A 6385-nucleotide genomic window follows, 5' to 3' on the forward strand; every position below is an offset into this window, starting at 1 on the left:
AAAATGAAATGGGGAGGGGGTGTCCTGTTTACTGGCCATGTTCATTCTCCTCTTCTTTGTGGCCACTGGCCTTTTTAGGGAGTCCAAGAGAAGAGGAAGGGAGCTTTCTACCCATGGTCCTCCTGACAACTGAGAAGGAGTCAAGCCCAGCCTGGGGTGAAGGAGCATTACAGAGCACCCCGATGCAAGTATTGCTTCTCCAAGCCCTTTGGGAACCTCTCAGTATCCCAATGCTACCAGGACTCTCCTAGAACCCCCCCACCCCCACCCCGCCAAGAAGCAGGCCCCAGTCATGGGAGACACAGGGCCCTCAACCTCCAGGATACTCCTTAGGCTGGAAGGGTGTCTCTGGTTCCCCCTCCCTTCCCCATTGTCTCTCCTACACCCCCACTACACCCACATGTGATTTCAGCATCTCCCAACCCCTACTGAGGCAGAAAAAGAAACCCTCCACCATGGCTAGTAACGACTTTTTTTTTTTTAATTGGAGCCCATTTCATTGATGGCCTACTATTTGCCAGAAACATAGCACATGGAGAAGGGTGTTCATTGCTCCAAGCAATGGCGGCCACAAGTGACAACACAGTTCTCATTTCACAGCCTAAATTTAATTTAACTCAGCCCCTACATATTTATGGTGGTGGAGAGCCCAACCATGGCAGATCAGACCCCCTGGACCCTGGGGGCAAACCCACAGGTACAGATCAAATAGGACATGAAACCCTGGATCAGGATGAAGCCAGGATCCCAGGTCACAGTGGCCCAAAGCAACTGTCTCGTGACATTCTGCCCTGAAATCCTCAAGTCCCGCAAAAATGAGCGCTCTGTCACTTACTCTGGCCTCTTTGCAGCCCCCCGTATCTCTCCTAGCTTTGAGTCATTTCCTCTTTTGACCAAAACACAATGTGTTCTTCCATTGTTTCCCCCTCCAACCCCAAAATGAGACTTGCTGGTTGAGCTTGAGGTCTGTGCAGCTGATTCCAACTATATGACGTTCTGGATAAGGCCAAACTAGGAAGACAGCAAAATGGTCGTTGTTACCAGAGGTTAGTGGGGAGGGAAGTATGACTAGGTGGAACATAGGGGATTTTTTAGGGCAGTGAAACTGTTCTGTATAGTACCATGACGTACGCATGTCCTTAAACACCTGCCCAAATCCACAGACTGTACAGAACTGAGTGAACCCGAATGTGAACTGTGGACTTCAGGTGATTAGGATGTCAATGCAGGTTCATCAGTGACAACAAATTGGCAGGGGATGTTGATAATGGGGGGACGTTATGCATGTGGTGGGGGTAAGAGGCGTATGGGAAATTTGTGTGTCTTCTTCTCGTTTTGATGCGACCCTAAAACAGTTCAAAAGAATGGAAGGAAGGAAGGAAGGAAGGAAGGAAGGAAGGAAAAAGGAAAGGGAAAGAAAAAAGAAAAAGGAAAAGGAAAAGAAAATAATAGAAAGGACAAAGCTCATTCCATTCACTCCAGCCACTGGAGTGAGAGCTCAGAAATTCTCTCACGGGGCGCCTGGGTGGCTCAGTCGTTAAGTGTCTGCCTTCGGCTCAGGTCATGATCTCAGGGTCCTGGGAACAAGCCCCACATCGGGCTCTCTGCTTGGTGGGGAGCCTGCTTCCCCCCTCCCTCTGCCGCTCCCCCAATTGTGTTCCCTCTCTCTTTGTCAAATAAATAAATATCTTTAAAAAAAAAAAGTGTGTTCCTTAAAAAAAAAAAGAAAGAAAGAAAGAAAGAAAAGAAAAGAAAAGAAAAGAAAAGAAAGAAATTCTCTCAAGACTTTGGCTGTAACTCGTAGGCCCACAACTTTGGCATCCCCCTTTCATCCCCTGAAGCCAATGCCAGCTCAGGCCCTTGACTTGGGAAGCTGATGTTTCAGCCTTAGGCAGGTGGCTGACGGTGGCATGCAAAGCCACTTTCATATCCCTATTATTTGGAGATTGTAAAATAGAAGGAGTAAAGGTCGGTGAAAAGAAACTCTCTTAACAATTCTCAGGCTTTTGTATCCTGAAATTCCATCTCTTTGCAATTAAAACTATCAGGTCAAAATCTGTCCTAAGAATAACGGATCTTAAAATAATAGAACCTTGCAGGATTAGGAAAGAGCATGAGCAGAGATGCCACATACTATGTTTTTAGTGACAATGCGTGACATGGGAAATCTTGAATATGAAATTAAATCTTGCTAATAAATGAATTTATTTCATGGTTTCATGGTGCTACTCTTAGTAAAATGTGGATAATGTGTTTTACTTTTGTTCTGGAATAAATAAGCATAATTTTTAAAAGGATTTATTTATTTATTTATTTAGATCTTTATTTATTTATTTATTTATCAGAGAGAGAGAGAACACTCAAGCACAGGCAGGGGGAGGTAGAAGGAGAGGCAGAGGGAGAAGCAGGCTTCCTGCCAAGCAGGGAGCCCAATGTGGGACTCGATCCCAGAACCCTGAGGATCCTGGCTGAGCCATCCAGGCGCCCCAAGCATATATATATCTTTTTAATGGAGAAAAATTTTGGCTAAAATACAGAAAATTAGAATTAATAGGGATTTAAATAAAATAATAAGTGTTGGCATCAAGGCTGATGTGGCAACTGCCCAACCGTCACGAAGCTAGAACCCTTTTAATTTTTGTGTTCTGCCATCTTCAATGAGCCACTTCCACTCATGGTCTAAGATGGCTACTGGAAAACCAGCCATTATATCTGCGTTCCAGAAAGCAAGATAGAGGAAGGAACAAAGCAGGCCATGCCCCCGTCTTTTAAGGATAATTCCTTAAATTGCATATTTCATTTCTGCTTACATCACACTAGCCAGAAGTTAGTCACATGGCCTTATGTCTTTATTCCAATAGATGATGTGCCCAGATAAATACTAGAGATTCATTATTAAGAAGTGGGCGGTGGAGGGATGAAGCCCTGCCTTTTTATGGAGCAACCAGGGTTCTAATTAAATCTCTCATTCCTTGGAACTGTTGGGATCTCAGCCGCAGGCCCCTGCTCAACTATGACGGCATCTCTGTAGAGCCTCCTATCTCCCATAGAGGGCGCCAGAGCCCTCTGCTTCCTCACCTTTGTCCTTTCGGATCCAACAGCAATATCCGAGGCATATGACCAGCTCAGCCCACAGTGGCTCAAAGAAGATCCTCAGGGCCTGTTGTGGTCAGCTTGGGGACAGATGTGAGTTACATAGCTCAGTGGTTAGGAGCCTGGGCCTTCCACAGAGCTGAGTTCAAATTCAGACATATCATTCACCAGCTGTGTGACCGGGGGAAGTCACTCAACCACTCTGAACATGGAGACTTCGGGACAGCTTGTGCGAGTGTGAAGAGCCTGCCACAAAGCCTGGAATGTCAGAATAGCTCTGTGGGTGCCGTGAGAGTAGCCGAAGACTGCTCCCACTTCCCCACGAAGGTGACCGCTCCCATAAGCACATCCTGGCTTTCCCTTAGTCACCTGAGAGCCTGTGGTCTGTCCCTCTGGCTCTCCTCCCCTGCTCATGCACTCATTTCTGCTCCCTGACAGTGTGAAGGCATATGGACTTCTCCATCTGCCCCTGCTAACGCTCCAGGGCAGAGAAAATCCCTTCCATCCATACCAATACCAGCCAGCCCTGCCCTCCCTTCCTAAAGACGAACTGGCCACGAGGTATTACCGGCCAGTTGAGAAAACCCAACAAAAGCAAGATTCAGAAAAGCAGAACAAACCACAACTGAGTGCAACAACAGTGCGCCTGGCCGTGGTCTAAGCCTCGACATTCAGTAACCATGTAACGATGCCCTGAGCTAGATGCTCTTGTGACCTCCACTTTGCAGGAAACTGAGTCACAGAACAGTACGTTAGCTTGGTCAAGATTGAAACAGCTCGTGAGGGGCAGAGACACGGAATCTGAACCCAGGCAGCCTGTTTGCTGCACTGCACCCTGAACTACTCAACTCTACTGCTTCTTTCTTATTATTATTAATCTTTTTATTTTAATTCCAATCCAGTGGACATACAGTTAAATTAGTTTCAGATGTACAATATAGTGATTCAACAATTCTATACATTCTTCAGTGCTCATCATGATAAGTGTCAATCCCCTTCACCTGTTTGCCCCATGTCCTCCTCCCAGTTTCCCATCAGTTTGCTCTCTAGAGTTAGGAGTCTGATTCTTGGTTTCTCTCTCTCTCTCTCTCTCTCTGCTTGTTTGTTTTGTTTCTCCAATTCCACATATGAGTGAAATCACATGAATTTTCTTTGGCTAACTCATTTCACTTAGCCCTCTGGCTCCATCCAAGCTGCTGCAAATAGCAAGATTTCGTTCTTTTTTTATGACTGAATAATATTCCATCGTGTACATATACTACATTTTCTTTATCCATTCATTTTTTTATGACACTTGGGCTGCTTCCAATGATACTCCCTCTTTAATAAACCAAAAAAAAGTGACTTACTGATCCCAGAGGAAACAGATAATTCAAACAGAAGAAAACTTAATAAGAGTCTAATTCTATTATATTCGTAAAACGAATAGAGAGAGCTATGAAAAAAAGCAAGAAATAATTCTTAGAAATTTAAAATAGAATCACTAAGAAAAACCAAACTCAATAGAAAGGAGTGTGAGCATCTGTGGTTTGGGTGTCCAAAATTTTTCTTTTGATAGAAAAAAATAATAATAACAAAATTTTAAAACACTCTCATTTCCCTCTGATTTCTGAAGCCTGTGGATTGGGTGGAATTGACCACCCCTCCCCCATTTTATGCACAAGAGAAACATGTTGCTGCTGACAGTCCACTCTGAGGAGCCAGGGATGGAGACAACACTGAGGGCTGAGGAAAGATGTATAGAGACTCTGGGTCCTTGATGACATTGCAGTCCCTGGATCAAGACTTACCTGAAGCTAAAGGAGTGAGTGCTTCTCTTTCCCAATATCCACTTATCAAATCCTATAGAAAGACTCCACTTATCCTTGCCTCAGTTGTGTTTTCAGCCCTCAGATGAGTCCCCATCAAGGTAAACTCCCTGGCCTGGTGTACAAGCCCACCCCTGAAGGCACAGCAATTGGAAAAACAAAAACAAAAACAAATCAAATCACAAAACTGGACTGGGGAAGCAGCAGTTCACTGAAAGAAAGGGGTGGGAAAAGGAGAGCTGGATAAACATGACAGCAGTTACCACATCTCACTACACAGACAAAAGACCCAGGCATGAGAATGTGTGCATGGCAAGTCGATTTTGCAGTAACATAATGGAAACAACATCTGTTTCTTCTCTCAGGAAGAAAAAAGAAAGCCAATTAGAAAACCAGAAACAACAAAATCTATTCCAGGCACTGAATATGAAGCAAACACATGTGAGGCATGATTTTGAACAATTAGTGAAGTATAAGAAAAGAAAATCTGCTTGACCTTGATGTTTGAGACACCAAATGCTCTTTGGGCAGCAGAGGGTGGAGAGAATGGCTTTACATTTCCTTCTCAATGGAGCTATCCCATTACTTGGTTCTGTAGTAAATGATGTTTATATAATCATAAAATTGGCTGATTTTCAGTTTTCTGGATCAACTTGAAGATAAAGAATGGGAGATTTAGTTATAATTACAAAACAAAATGTAAATGTTGTAAACTTTGGCCATGGAAATGTGAAAGTAAAACCAAAAGAAATTAGATGGGGGTAGGGAAGGAAGATGGCAGGTGGACTAGAGAGGTTAATTATCTTTATGTATTGATGGGGCTCAAGAAGTTGTCTATGTTTTAAATATAGATTGTTCAGGGGCACCTGGGTGGCATAGTCATAGGATAAGCCACCAACTCTTGATCTCGGCTCCGGTCACGATCTCAGGGTCCTGGGATCAAGCCCCATGGCAGGGAGTCTGCTTGAAGATTTCTCTCTCTCTTTCTCCCTCTGCCTCTCCTCCTGCTCATGTGTGCACATTCTCTCTCTCAAATAAATAAATCTTAAATATAGATTGATCAGAACTATAAATAACAGCAAATGAGACTGTGATAATAATATAGCCAACAAAAATGAAAAAGTGGGCTTGGGGGGGAGATGGGAGCTAGTGTGATTTAAATTCTTGCATTAACAATGAAGTATCATTAGATGCTCTCGAGTTACTAAATTGAGAAACAGAGGTAGTTGTTTGGGGTTGTTTTGGTTTTGTTTTTTGGGGTTTTTTTGTTTTTGTTTTTGGTTTTTTTTTTGTTTTGTATTGTTTTGTTTTGTTTTGAGAGAGAGAGAAAGCACATGTGAGGGAGAGAGAGAATCCCAAGTAGACTTCCCGCAGAGAGTGGAACCCGACACGGGGCTCGATCCCAGGACCCTGAGTTCATGACCTGAGCTGAAATTACACTTAATCGACTGAGTCACTCAGGCACTCTGAGAAACAGAGGTAAA

This window comes from Lontra canadensis, unplaced genomic scaffold, assembly GCF_010015895.1.
Source record: "Lontra canadensis isolate GAN:19392208 unplaced genomic scaffold, GSC_riverotter_1.0 scaffold16, whole genome shotgun sequence".
Classification (NCBI taxonomy): domain Eukaryota; kingdom Metazoa; phylum Chordata; class Mammalia; order Carnivora; family Mustelidae; genus Lontra; species Lontra canadensis.